This window comes from Patagioenas fasciata, chromosome 16, assembly GCF_037038585.1.
Source record: "Patagioenas fasciata isolate bPatFas1 chromosome 16, bPatFas1.hap1, whole genome shotgun sequence".
Lineage (NCBI taxonomy): Eukaryota > Metazoa > Chordata > Aves > Columbiformes > Columbidae > Patagioenas > Patagioenas fasciata.
In genome coordinates, this window is record NC_092535.1 from 17,239,455 (window position 1) to 17,252,656 (window position 13,202).

At 56.7% G+C, this 13,202-nt stretch overlaps 1 long non-coding RNA gene across 2 annotated transcripts; it reads left to right on the top strand.

The window, feature by feature from the left end:
• Positions 1-4,693: 4,693 nt before the first annotated feature.
• On the top strand, positions 4,694-10,764 carry LOC139829213 (uncharacterized). 2 transcript variants are annotated; one of them, XR_011741597.1, is made up of 3 exons: positions 4,694-4,832; positions 7,291-8,543; positions 10,439-10,763. It is a non-coding gene; the product is annotated as an uncharacterized lncRNA (long non-coding RNA). The 2 variants fall into 2 exon arrangements; XR_011741598.1 differs by lacking the exon at positions 4,694-4,832 and adding an exon at positions 5,540-5,656 and having other exon boundaries at positions 10,439-10,764.
• Positions 10,765-13,202: the final 2,438 nt, after the last annotated feature.

Here is a 13,202-nt window from a genome sequence, read left to right on the forward strand (position 1 = left end):
AACCGTAACAGATCAGTGATACCCAGGGATCCAACCGTAACAGGTCAGTGACACCCAGGGATCCAACTGTAACAGGTCAGTGATACCCAGGGATCCAACCATAACAGATCAGTGACACCCAGGGATCCAACCGTAACAGGTCAGTGATACACAGGGATCCAACCGTAACAGATCAGTGACACCCAGGGATCCAACCGTAACAGATCAGTGATACCCAGGGATCCAACCGTAACAGATCAGTGACACCCAGGGATCCAACCTTAACAGATCAGTGATACCCAGGGATCCAACCGTAACAGATCAGTGACACCCAGGGATCCAACCGTAACAGATCAGTGATACCCAGGGATCCAACCGTAACAGGTCAGTGATACCCAGGGATCCAACCGTAACAGATCAGTGACACCCAGGGATCCAACTGTAACAGATCAGTGATACCCAGGGATCCAACCGTAACAGGTCAGTGATACCCAGGAATCCAACCGTAACAGATCAGTGATACGCAGGGATCCAACTGTAACAGATCAGTGACACCCAGGGATCCAACCGTAACAGATCAGTGATACCCAGGGATCCAACCGTAACAGATCAGTGATACCCAGGGATCCAACCGTAACAGATCAGTGATACCCAGGGATCCAACCGTAACAGGTCAGTGATACCCAGCGATCCAACCGTAACAGATCAGTGATACCCAGGGATCCAACCGTAACAGGTCAGTGATACCCAGGGATCCAGCTGTAACAGATCAGTGATACCCAGGGATCCAGCTGTAACAGATCAGTGATACCCAGGGATCCAACTGTAACAGGTCAGTGATACCCAGGGATCCAACTGTAACAGATCAGTGACACCCAGGGATCCAACTGTAACAGATCAGTGATACCCAGGGATCCAACCGTAAGAGGTCAGTGATACCCAGGGATCCAGCTGTAACAGATCAGTGATACCCAGGGATCCAGCTGTAACAGATCAGTGACACCCAGGGATCCAACCGTAACAGATCAGTGATAGCCAGGGATCCAACTGTAACAGGTCAGTGATACCCAGGGATCCAGCTGTAACAGATCAGTGATACCCAGGGATTCAGCTGTAACAGATCAGTGATACCCAGGGATCCAGCTGTAACAGATCAGTGACACCCAGGGATCCAACCGTAACAGATCAGTGACACCCAGGGATCCAACTGTAACAGATCAGTGATACCCAGGGATCCAACCGTAACAGATCAGTGACACCCAGGGATCCAACCGTAACAGGTCAGTGATACCCAGGGATCCAACCGTAACAGATCAGTGACACCCAGGGATCCAACCGTAACAGATCAGTGATACCCAGGGATCCAACTGTAACAGGTCAGTGATACCCAGGGATCCAACCGTAACAGATCAGTGATACCCAGGGATCCAACTGTAACAGGTCAGTGATACCCAGGGATCCAACCGTAACAGATCAGTGATACCCAGGGATCCAACCGTAACAGGTCAGTGATACCCAGGGATCCAACTGTAACAGATCAGTGATACCCAGGGATCCAACCGTAACAGATCAGTGATACCCAGGGATCCAACTGTAACAGGTCAGTGATACCCAGGGATCCAACCGTAACAGATCAGTGACACCCAGGGATCCAACTGTAACAGGTCAGTGATACCCAGGGATCCATCCGTAACAGGTCAGTGACACCCAGGGATCCAACCGTAACAGGTCAGTGACACCCAGGGATCCAACCGTAACAGATCAGTGACACCCAGGGATCCAACCGTAACAGATCAGTGATACCCAGGGATCCAACCGTAACAGGTCAGTGATACCCAGGGATCCAACCGTAACAGGTCAGTGATACCCAGGGATCCAACCGTAACAGGTCAGTGATACCCAGGGATCCAACTGTAACAGGTCAGTGATACCCAGGGATCCAACTGTAACAGATCAGTGATACCCAGGGATCCAACCGTAACAGGTCAGTGATACCCAGGGATCCAACCGTAACAGGTCAGTGATACCCAGGGATCCAACCGTAACAGGTCAGTGATACCCAGGGATCCAACTGTAACAGATCAGTGATACCCAGGGATCCAACCGTAACAGGTCAGTGATACCCAGGGATCCAACCGTAACAGATCAGTGATAGCCAGGGATTCAGCTGTAACAGATCAGTGATACCCAGGGATCCAACCGTAACAGGTCAGTGATACCCAGGGATCCAGCTGTAACAGATCAGTGATACCCAGGGATCCAGCTGTAACAGATCAGTGACACCCAGGGATCCAACCGTAACAGATCAGTGACACCCAGGGATCCAACCGTAACAGATCAGTGATACCCAGGGATCCAACCGTAACAGGTCAGTGACACCCAGGGATCCAACCGTAACAGGTCAGTGACACCCAGGGATCCAACCGTAACAGGTCAGTGACACCCAGGGATCCAACCGTAACAGGTCAGTGACACCCAGGGATCCAACCTTAACAGATCAGTGACACCCAGGGATCCAACCGTAACAGATCAGTGATACCCAGGGATCCAACCGTAACAGATCAGTGATACCCAGGGATCCAACCGTAACAGGTCAGTGATACCCAGGGATCCAACCGTAACAGATCAGTGATACCCAGGGATCCAACCGTAACAGGTCAGTGATACCCAGGGATCCAACTGTAACAGGTCAGTGATACCCAGGGATCCAACTGTAACAGGTCAGTGATACCCAGGGATCCAACTGTAACAGGTCAGTGATACCCAGGGATCCAACCGTAACAGGTCAGTGATACCCAGGGATCCAACCGTAACAGGTCAGTGATACCCAGGGATCCAGCTGTAACAGGTCAGTGATACCCAGGGATCCAACTGTAACAGGTCAGTGATACCCAGGGATCCAACTGTAACAGGTCAGTGATACCCAGGGATCCAACTGTAACAGATCAGTGACACCCAGGGATCCAACTGTAACAGATCAGTGATACCCAGGGATCCAACCGTAAGAGGTCAGTGATACCCAGGGATCCAACTGTAACAGGTCAGTGATACCCAGGGATCCAACCGTAACAGGTCAGTGATACCCAGGGATCCAACCGTAACAGATCAGTGACACCCAGGGATCCAACCGTAACAGATCAGTGACACCCAGGGATCCAACTGTAACAGGTCAGTGATACCCAGGGATCCAACTGTAACAGATCAGTGATACCCAGGGATCCAACCGTAACAGATCAGTGACACCCAGGGATCCAACCGTAACAGATCAGTGATACCCAGGGATCCAACCGTAACAGATCAGTGATACCCAGGGATCCAACCGTAACAGATCAGTGATACCCAGGGATCCAACCGTAACAGATCAGTGATACCCAGGGATCCAACCGTAACAGATCAGTGATACCCAGGGATCCAACCGTAACAGATCAGTGATACCCAGGGATCCAACTGTAACAGATCAGTGACACCCAGGGATCCAACCGTAACAGATCAGTGACACCCAGGGATCCAACTGTAACAGATCAGTGACACCCAGGGATCCAACTGTAACAGATCAGTGATACCCAGGGATCCAACTGTAACAGATCAGTGACACCCAGGGATCCAACCGTAACAGATCAGTGATACCCAGGGATCCAACCGTAACAGATCAGTGATACCCAGGGATCCAACTGTAACAGATCAGTGATACCCAGGGATCCAACCGTAACAGATCAGTGACACCCAGGGATCCAACTGTAACAGGTCAGTGATACCCAGGGATCCAACTGTAACAGATCAGTGGTACCCAGGGCAGAGCCAGCCAAGGCCCATCCCATACCTGTTCCAGAAGGGAACACCTTGTAAAACCGATCCCGTCACTAACACCTGCGGCTGAACTTCATCAAATGCCGAGATCAGAAGTTTCACGGCACCAGCTGCAACCTTGAGGAGACGAGATCACCAAGATTTCCAGCAAAAAGGGGGCGCGAGGCCGGGTTCAACCGCCTTGGCCGCTTGGGTCCCACCAGTTCCTCACAATGAGCCAAAGGGGCAAAGCCCACTGTGAGGAGGCTGAGGAGCCTTCATCCAAAGACCCCAAGGACCCCTGCTCAAATGCACCCAGTGCCACTGCGCAGGAGAACAGGGGGCTCAGGGCTGTGGAAACGGTTCTGAGATCACCTCATGAACATGCACAGTTCTGGGGTCATTATGAACACTTACTGTAATTAACACACTTCCTGTTGTTAAAGGTGTGCGTGTTGGGCCGAGCGAATCTCCCGCGCACCCAGCGCTGTTTCGCTTGTGCTCTCATGAACCCGCGTTTAAAGAACACAATTAAAGAATTGGATTAAACAGCAGCGAGAGCCCGCAACGGGCGACGGCGCCACCGCGGGGCTGCGCGGGGGCTGCACTGCGCAGGCGCTGAGCCGTGTCGGGAAGGGGAGGGACTTCCCGCTGGAAGCGGCACAGTCAATGGGCATCAGGAGGCCGCCTCCAGGCCAATGGCGGCTCGGGACGGGTGCGAGGGACGGTGACGGGCCGGCTGTGTGGCCAATGGCGGTGCCGGGGGCGTGACCATGCAGCCCGCCCCGGGAGCGGCGGCCTGGCCGTGGCGGTTCGTCCCCTGCTGCCGCCGGAGCGCCGCTGCCACGGGCGGCTCCTGCGGCTGCAGCGGCTGCGGGGGCGGGCGGGGGGCCCGGGGCTGCGGCCCCGCTGGCCGGGGCCGGGCGGTCGCCGTGTTGCCCCCGGGCGGTCGCCGTGTTGCCCTCTGGCGGCAGTGGGGGGGTCCCGCTGGTCGCCCCCGCAGTTCCGCGGTTGAAAATCCTCCTCACAAGGCGCTGGGACCGCGATCGCCGCCAGTTCGGTCCCGGGTGAGCGGCGGGGCCGGATTTGGTTGTTGCGGGGGGTTGTGGGGGGCGCGGGGCGGGTCTGGGGGTGCAGGGGAGCTGTGGGGGTTGGGGTGCAGCCGGCAGGAGGGACCAGGTTTGGGGGGCCCTGGGTCCCTTTGCGGGGGAGGGGAGGCCCTGCTGACCCTGCCTCCCCCAGCAAATCCCCCTGCGGGGCTCCCCCCGCCCCCCCGATCGGTCCCCGCCCCCCGCGACTCCCTCAAGTCCCCCTGAACCTCAATGCCCCTTTTTGACCCCAAAACAGCCCCAAATGTGCCCCCCAATGTCCCTTTAACACACCCTCCCCCCAGCCCCCCCGCACCGAGGCCTCCAGTGTATAAATTAAATGTGTAACATTAAACGCGACATTTGAGCGTTAACTAAAAACCAACAAATGTTGACGTTTCTTAGAGGTTTTTGTTGAATTTTGGTTTCACGGAAGGGAGCGTTGTTGGAAATTTACTGGGATTAATGTTTTGCTTTAAAAACTTTTTGTATCTCAGAAGTGACCTGAACAGTTTGATAAAGAACATTTCAAATTAAATTAATTTCCCATTAAATTTCTTGGGATTAAACGTCCGTCAGAGGCAGTGGTGCTTAAACCCCACTTCATTGGTCCCTCTCCGCATTAAAAATCCATCATTAAACAGTTAAATATTTCCCGTAATTAAACCCCTGTGATCTACATTCTGTAATTTAAAAATGCGGTGACTGAGCGGTTGAACAGCCGATATCGCTCTGAGCGCGTGGCTCAATCTCTTGATTCATCTCAGTTCATCCCCACCAACCCCGTCGCCGTTCATGGGAACGTACCCGGGTGGATGGAGGGGGCGGGCGGTGGGTGTGGGCTCCCTGGGCTTCAGCAAAGCCTCTGACACCGTCTGCACAGCATCCGCACAGCTGAGCTGGGGAGGGGTGCTCTGGGCAGTGGGGAGTGGGGGGTGCAAACTGGCTGAGAGGGAGAAGCCAGAGAGTGGTGGTCAATGGGCAGAGTCCGGTTGAGGCCTGGATCCAGTGCAGGGCCTCAGGGGCCAATATTATTCAATATATTCGTTAACGATTCGGATGAGGGAATTGAGTGACTGTCAGCGAGTTTGCTGGGGACACCAAGCTGGGAGGAGCGGGTGACCCTGGAAGCTGTGCTGCCATCAGAGACCTGGACAGGCTGGAGAGCTGGGGGGGGATAACCTGGTGAGATTTAACAAGGGGAAGTGCAGAGTGCTGCACCTGGGCAGGAACAACCCCAGGGTCAGTATAGGCTGGGAATGAGCTGTTAGAGAGCAGGGTAGGGGAAAGGGAGCTGGGGGTCCTGGGGACAGCAGGGTGAGCATGAGCCAGCACTGGGCCCTTGTGGCCAGGAAGCCAATGGGACCTGGGGTGGGTTAGAAGGGGGTGGTCAGTAGGTCAGAGAGGTTCTCCTGCCCCTCTGCTCTGCCCTGGGGAGACCACACCTGGAATATTGTGTCCAGTTGTGGCCCCTCAGCTCCAGAAGGACAGGGAACTGCTGCAGAGAGTCCAGCGCAGCCACCAAGATGCTGAAGGGAGTGGAGCACCTCCCTTATGAAGAAAGGCTGAGGGAGCTGGGGCTCTTTAGTTTGGAGAAGAGGAGACTGAGGGGTGACCTTATTAATGTTTATAAATATATAAAGGGTGAGTGCCAGGAGGATGGAGCCGGGCTCTTCTCAGTGGCAAACAATGATAGGACAAGGGGCAATGGGATCAAGCTGGAACACAAGAGGTTCCACTTAAATTTGAGAAAGAACTTCTTCTCAGTGAGGGTAACAGAGCCTGGCCCAGGCTGCCCAGGGGGTTGTGGAGTCTCCTTCTCTGCAGACATTCAAACCCGCCTGGACCCCTTCCTGTGGAACCTCAGCTGGGTGTTCCTGCTGCATGGGGGATTGCACTGGATGAGCTTTTGAGGTCCCTTCCAATCCCAAACATACTGTGATGCTGTGATTTCTGTGCTAAATCCTTTCCTTTCCCCCCGTGCCAGTGGGGGGGACCCAGAGGACCCGCCCAGGCCCCCCCAGGTTTGTGGGAGCAGCACTGGGGAGGGGGCGCTTTTTCCCCCAGCTACGAATATAGAGACAATTTGTACAAAAGCTGTAAAGTGGGGGGAACGGCAACTCGGGGACCCCCAAACCACCACAGGGGGGTCCACATCACCCCATGCGCCCCATCACTTTTGGGGTGTCAGAGCCCCCCCCCATGCAGCTGCCCCTCGGGGGTCCTGGGTGGGTTGTGAGGTCCCTGGGGGGCTGGAGAGGAGAAAGGGGGAAACCTGGGTTTGGGGGGGTCCCAGGGGTTCTTGCGAGTGGGTGTGGGGGGGTCTCAGTGGTTTCTGGGATCCCTGGGGGGTCCCTGAGATCAAGAAGAATTTGGAGGCTGGCGGGGAACTTTGTGGGGGGAAGAGTGAAACATCCCTTTTCCCTCTGTTTCACAGCCCCAGCTCAGCCCCAGCTCCTTCTCAGAGGCTCCGTTCAGCAGGGCCTAAAGCAATGAACCAACGATTGGTTTCAGTTCCTTCCTCATGTCCCCCCTGAACCTCCCTCCTGCAGCTGGAAACCAGCACCCTGTGTCCCGTCGGAACAGCCCCGCTCGAAAGCCGCAGGATTACGTGGATCACGTCTCGGCTCAGCGGGGGCCTCGCTTGTGGCCTCTGCTCTGTTGGAGGGAAGAAGGGAGAAGGAAACCATTTCTGTTCTTCGTTCCAAACCAAATGTTTTACCTGGACGTTGGTGCATCTTGAGATGGGCCCTTGAGTCCTCTGCAGCTTCTAAGTCATTCCGAAGTGACCCTTGAACAGTGTTATACCCTGAAAATAAAAGCTTCAGAACAAATGTGAGGCCTTGCTGCTTATTTTAAAAACGTTCTTTAAGCTTCAGTGACTGTTCGCTGCTGCCCTTATCTACGGTCACGCTGAGTAAAGCGATACAGAAAGCTCAATGCATTCACGAGGTGTTGATGTCGACGTCTCATTGTCCGCGTTCTCTCCGAGAAAGCAAAAGTAACTCCAGACACTGATACCGTCCCAGCTCTGGCGCAAGGGGAAGCTGTGGAAACCACCTTCATGCGCCTGATGTCCCTCGTCCCTTCCCGGCCGTTTTGCTGCAGGGCACCAGACGATCGACACCTCTGGGTTGGTCACGGCCGTGATGGGAGCCGAGGGAAAATGGAAAGGGAGGGCTGGATCCCGTGGGAAATGGGGCCAAGAGTCAAGGACCGTGCTGCTGCTGATCCTCTTCGTCACTCGCTGGGAGGAAGGCGCCCGAGGGAAGGGAGAGAACGGCCACTGATGTCCCCCAGCGCGAGGTGGACGACGGTTCCTGGGGCAAAGAGGTGATCGAGGGCACGTGGGAAGGAAAAGATCCCGAAAACACGACGACAGCCCCGAGATGCCACATCCGGCTTCCCCCGAGCTCCCTCCCGGCTGTGCTCCGCACCTTCTCCTTCATCACCAGCACCTCCCGCCCCGCTGATCGCCCAGCGCGTGTCAGGCGGCTGGAGAACGTGGTTCAGGAACACTGGGCAGGACGGAGCCAGCGGGCAGGACGCGGCCAGCAGGCGCTCGCTGCTCTCCTGGACAGGCCGGCACGGAGCCCTGAGGAGCCCCTGGGTCCTGGTGCCGTGCTGGTCACAGCCTCGTGATGCTGCTGGGCGAGCGTCTCATCCTCCCCTGCTGCTCCTCCCATACAGGTATCTTTTTTCTCATTTCCTCCCCTCTTCTTTTCCTTTCCTTCGTCATTTCCCCCTTTTTCTGCCTTATACCCCTCTCAAGTCTCTTTCCCTGCTGTCACCTCTTCTTTCTTCCTCTCTCCTTTCTGTTTTTTGATCCCATCTTCCCTCCTGTCTTCATCATCCTCTCTCCATCTCCCTCTCCCTTTCCATCTCCTCCTCTCCTCCATAGGTAATTAATATATATTCATATTCACATATTCTATATATTCATATAGAATTCTGTATATTCATGAAATGAATCCATTTCTTGGCTGAGCTGATGGAGTTAGTTCTGTCCTGTCAACCGCAAATCTGAATTCTCAGGACAGGACCAAGTGGGCTGAAAACACGTTGCCGTGGCGGTCCTGGAGATGTGCCCAACGTGGGACACAATGGGGTCTCCCCGGAGGCTTCCCTTCCCTCCCCTTCCTTCCCTCCCCTTCCTTCCCTCCCCTTCCTTCCCTCCCCTTCCTTCCCTCCCCTTCCTTCCCTCCCCTTCCTTCCCTCCCCTTCCCTCAGAACCCCATTCTGGTTTGGGATGAAGGGACCTCTGGAGATCCCCCAGTCCAACCCCCCTGCTCCCGCGGGGTCCCAGAGCAGATCACACAGGATCCCAGGGGTCTGAATGTCTCACAGAAGGAGACTCCACACCCGCTCTGGGCAGCCTGGGCCGGGCTCTGGCACCTCCCAGCAAGCAAGTTTCTCCTTACGTTCAGATGGAGCCTCCTCTGTTTCAGTCTGTGCCCGTTGCCCCTCACCCCGGCGCTGGGCACCACTGAACAGAGTCTGCTCCATCCTGACACCCACCTGAGATATTGATCCCATTGATCACATCCCTCTCAGCTTCTCTTCTCCAGCTCAACAGCCCCATCTCTCTCAGTCTCTCCTGATCAGAATGATGCTCCAGACCCCTCAGCATCTCTGTGTCCCTCCACTGGACTCCCTCCAGTAACTCCTTGTCCTTCTTCAACTGGGGAGCCCAGAACTGGACCCAGAACTGCAGATGCAGCTTCCCCAGGGTGGAGCAGAGGGGGAGGATTCACCTCTCTCACCTGCTGCTCACACTCTTCTTAATAAATATCCCCCAGGTACCCTCGGCCTCGTGACCACAAGGACACATTGGTGACTTGTGGCCAACCTGATGTCACCCAGAACTCCCAAGTCCTTCTCGCAGAGCTGCTTTCCAGCGGGTCCACCCCCAAACCGTGCTGGTACTGGACCCCTGCTGCCCCAGGAGGGGCCGGTATCGCCCCGGTATCGCGATGGGTGGCACCGACAGCCCCGGTATTGCGATGGGTGGCACCAACGGCCCCGGTATCGCGATGGGTGGCACCGACAGCCCCGGTATCGCGATGGGTGGCACCGACGGCCCCGGTATCGCGATGGGTGGCACCGACGGCCCCGGTATCGCGATGGGTGGCACCGACAGCCCCGGTATCGCGATGGGTGGCACCGACGGCCCCGGTATCGCGATGGGTGGCACCGACAGCCCCGGTATCGCGATGGGTGGCACCAACAGCGCCCTAACATGGTGCTCATCAGTAAGAAGGGAGGGAAGGGGGTTGCAGGGCAGCCATCGCTCGGGGTCTGCGGGATCTCCCTGTGCTTGTGGGAGCCCACGAGTCTTTGCATCACGCCTTGCGTTTTATTCTCTCTTCCTCTTTCAATTACTTATCTCACTTGGTTTTTTTTATCTTAGCCCATGAGTTTTCTTACTTTTGCTCCTCATATTCTTCATTCCCATCCTACTGAGGGGTGCGTGGGGCTGCTCTGCCAGCCCCGGCTGCCCCACCGCAGCTCCCCAGGCCCTCACGTCTCCCATCCCAGCAACAGCAGTGGCCGCGGCACTGATTTCTTTCCTCTCCCTTTTGCAGCCTCCTTGCGCTCGTCCTCTCCACGCCGATCTCTCCTGGCTTCCTCCAGCTGCTGTGTCCTCTGTGGGTAAGTGCAGCTCGACCCCTCCCAAGATGCTCTCGAGTTGGCTGGGGTTTCTAAAACAGAGGGAAAAGGGATGTCTCACTTTTCCTCAGGCAGTTTCCTCCCAGACCCCTTTTACCCCCTGCGCTCTCCACAGACCCCAGTTACCGTTTCTGTTCCGATGGGGAACATCTCACTGTGCTGTGCATGGCCAAGACGATGAGGACTCTGGACAGGAAATCCCTTCCAAGCGCAGCTTTCCTCTCACCGTTGGGCAGCAACAACAGCCCCGGTATCGCGACAGCAGCACCGACGGCCCCGGTATCGCGACAGCAGCACCAACAGCCCCGGTATCACGACGGATGGCACCGACAGCCCCGGTATCGCGACAGCAGCACCGACAGCCCCGGTATCGCGACGGGCAGCAGTGATGGAGCTGGTATTGCGACGGCAGCACCGACGGCCCTGATATTGTGATGGGCAGTGACAGGGGCCCTGGTATCGTGATGGGCAGAACCAACAGCTCCAGTATCGTGATGGGCAGCACTGACGGTCCCGGTATTGCGACGGCAGCACCGACAGCACCGGTATCGCGATGGGTGGCACCAACAGCCCTGGTATCGCAATGGGCAGCAACAACGACCCCGGTATCGCGAAGGGCGGCACCGACGGCCCCGGTATCGCAATAGGGAGCACTGATGGTCCTGGTATCGCGACAGGTGGCAACAACAGCGCTGGTATCGTCACAACAGCAGTGACGACGGCCCCAGTATCGTGATGGGCAGCAACGATGGTCCTGGTAGCGCGATGGGTGGCACCGACGGCCCTGGTATCGCGATGGGTGGCACCGACAGCCCCGGTATCGCAATGGGTGGCACCGATGGCCCCGGTATCGTGACAGCAATAAATCTCAAGACCTCCCAAAATAAATCCCCCTTCCATCCCTCCTGGTGTGACAAGACCCTTAATTAACATTTCATTAATCAAACAACTCAACCCCCCCGTTGTCACAAATCGCTGCATTAACGAACTTCAACTCATTCCAGAACCCAGTTTATTAAGCAAAGCAGAAAGCGCGTTAAATAGAAAGAAAAACACCAAAACCCCTGTTTCTCGGCTCAGATCCGGGCGCTTTACGGCACCATTTTGCCACCATTTCCCTTTCCGGTTCTTCCCACCGCGAGCAGCCGCTGCCCGTTGATCTCACAGCGGCGTTTTTTCCCAATCTCACAGGATTTCAGCCCAATTCCGGCCCCGTTCCGTGCGCCCCCTGGTGCCGGAGATGACGATCGGGCGCCAGCTCTTCCCATCAAACCCGATGCCGAGAAACCAAACCCCCCGCGGTCGCTTCTTCAAACACACGCGCAGATTCACCCCTTTTCTCCCCAAAAATCCCCCTCTGGATGCGCCGTCCGGTGGGAAAGCCGACGGTGGTTTCGGCGCGGGGGTTTCCTGAGGGCGCAAACCTACCCCGGGCGCTGCTCCGGCGCCGCGATCCCCATTTCGGCTGGTTCCTCGATTTTAAGGCGCTTCGGGGGCGGCTCGGTCCCGGCTTGCGGCTCCGGCATCGCCATTTCGGATGGTTTGTCCTCAATTCTCCAGCGTTTTGGGGGCTGCTTGGTCCCGGCCTGCGGCTCCAGCACCAGCGCTGCAATCACCATTTCAGCTGGTTTCTCCTCAATTTTAAAGCGCTTCAGGGGCGGCTCGGTCCCGGCCTGCGGCTCCGGGATCACCATTTCGGCTGGTTCCCCTTCAATTCTTAAGCGCTTCAGGGGTGGCTTGGTCCCGGCCTGCGGCTCCAGCATCGCCATTTCGGTTGGTTTCTCCTCTATTTTCATGCATTTTGGTGGTGGCTCGGTCTCAGCCGGCGGTTCCGGCGTCACAATCGCCATTTCGGTTGGTTTCTCAATTTCCAAGTGCTTCAGGGGCGGCTCGGTCCCGGCCCGTGGCTCTGGTGCTGCAATCACCGTTTCGGCTGGTTCCTCCTCAATTTTCAGGCGCTTTGGGGGCGGCTCCATCCCAGCTTGCAGCTCCGACTCCGGCATCGCCATTTCACCTGGTTTCTCCTTGATTTCAAAGCATTTTGGGGGCGGCTTGGTCCCCACCTGCAGCTCCAGTGCCACAATCACCATTTCAGCTGCTTTCTCCTCAATTTTAACGCATTTTGGGGGCGGCTCGGTCCCGGACGGTGGCTCTGGTGCTGGCACCACAATCTCCATTTTAGCTGGTTTCTCCTCAATATTCAGGCACTTTGGTGGTGGCTCAGTCCCGGCCTGCGGCTCTGGCTCCGGCATCTCCATTTCAGCTGCTTTCTCCTCAATCTTCACACACACTCCCGAGGATGGCACTGGAGCTTCCGGGGACGGCACTGGAGCTCCCGGGGACAGCACTGGAGCTCCCGAGGATGGCACTGGAGCTCCCGAGGATGGCACTGGAGCTCCCGGGGATGGCACTGGAGCTCCCGGGGATGGCACTGGAGCTCCCGGGGACAGCACTGGAGCTCCCAGGAACAGCACTGGAGCTCCCAGGGATGGCACTGGAGCTCCCGGGGACGGCACTGGAACTCCCGGGGACGGCACTGGAGCTCCCGAGGATGGCACTGGAGCTCCCAGGGATGGCACTGGAGCTCCCGGGGATGGCGCTCGAGTTTCCAGGGATGGCACTGGAGCTCCCAGGGATGGCACTGGAGCTCCCGGGGATGGCACTGGAGCTCCTGGGGAT